This window comes from Nematolebias whitei, chromosome 16, assembly GCF_014905685.2.
Source record: "Nematolebias whitei isolate Nwh7 chromosome 16, NemWhi1, whole genome shotgun sequence".
Lineage (NCBI taxonomy): Eukaryota > Metazoa > Chordata > Actinopteri > Cyprinodontiformes > Rivulidae > Nematolebias > Nematolebias whitei.
Genome location: NC_056513.1, coordinates 2,679,195 through 2,680,964, shown reverse-complemented (window position 1 = coordinate 2,680,964; position 1,770 = coordinate 2,679,195).

The window sequence follows — 1,770 nt, the reverse complement described above, 5'->3', positions numbered from 1 at the left end:
GGACCTCGAGTCCAGCACCAGGACCCAAGAAACATGCAGTTTCCATACACTCACTCATACCCGTCACCTGGACACGCCAACGCCCTTCCCATGTACCTCCCCCCTCCCTGCTCATATCCTCCTCCCACTGCTCCCTCTTGCCCCCCACCTAGCTTCCCTCTCTACCCTCCTCTTCCTCCGTCTTTCTTTAACCCTGCGTTCTCCTGTCCTCTCTGGCCTCCCAATTCTGTCCCTTTCTCCGACTTCCCTTTTCCTCCTCCCCCTCCTCCTCCTCCTCCTCCGCCTCCTTCATCACCACCCCGCTGACCCGTCCCCACGGTGACAGGATGGGGCGTTCCTGGTGTACAACCACAAAGTTTCTAAAAGATTTTAGCAGTTTTCACACGTTTATTCACTGTTTTTCAACTCAAACCTTTTATGCTCAAAGTTCTTTATTTGTCTCTTTTGGGAGAAATGTTGCTTATTTTAATAAAAACTAAAAACATTAAAAAGAACAAACCCACAGAGAACAATAAAGGCTTAACCCCTCCCTGAGTTTAGCCGTGTGTGTAAGACACGAGCGCTGTCACTTAAAATGTTCACCGTAGAAGTCTTACTGCCTCGTTCAGTCCTCGCCACCTCCAAAATAAAGGGAGGTAAAGTTTTATTTTAATTTCCTTACGACGTTAAAGAAGGAACGGGCCTCGGGTGTACGGAGCGCAGGAGAAGATCGAGCCACGTGTTCTCCTGGTGGATCAACACGCATGATAAGTGGGGACTGACGTGTTTGGAGCTTCGTGGACGCTCAGCTTCCTGTGGAAGCGTGCGCCGTCTGCAGTTTGTTCAAGCTCGCGAGAAAATCCTTTTTTTTTTTTTTTTTTTTTATAACCAGACGTTTTAGAAGAGTTTATTTATAAACTTTGACCTTATTTCTGCCAATCATCTCGGAGATCAGAACATGATGGTGAGAATCATCTTCTCATTTACATGTTGGCTGTTTTTGTTGTAAACCGGAGTTTTTGAAACATTTCAAATAAAATGAACGTGTCCTTTGAGCTGTTTGGACTTCAGTTCGTGTGGGATGTCTTACATGTGCGTTTTCTTCTCAGTGACAACTATTCCGAAGAAGTTGGGATAAATAAATAAAAAAGATCAACCTGTATTTCATTCACAATGGAACTTTGTAAACGTCCGTCCATCATCTTCCTCCTGTTCTGGACTCGGGTCTCGGGCGCGGCATCTTGAGCAGGGAGGTCCAGACGACTCTCCACAGCCTCTTCCAGCTCTGGGAGGACTCCAAGGCGTTCCCAGACCAACAGAGACGTAGACTCCTGGGTCTTCTCCCAGTCAGACATGCCTGAACCAGCTCAACTTGTTCCTCTGGATGTGGAGGAGCAGCGGTTCTACTCAGAGTCTCTCCTGATAACTGAACTTCTCACCCAAACTCATTTCAACCTCCTGGATCCACGATCTCATTCTTTCAGTCTCTACCGGAGTTCATGACCTGAGGGGAGGAACGTAGACTGACCAATAAACAGCTTTGTCTTACTGCTCAGCTGCCTGCTCACCACAACGGACCGGCACAGACTCCACAATACTTCACACGCTGCACCAATCCGTCTGTTAATCTCACGCTCCGTCCTTCCATCACTCGTGAACAAAACCCCGAGATGCTTGAACTCCACTTGAGGCAGAACCTCGACCCGAAGAGAACGATCCACCGTTTTCTGACTGAGGACCGCGGCCTCAGATTTGGAGGTGCTGGTTCTCATCCCAGCCGCTTCACGCTCG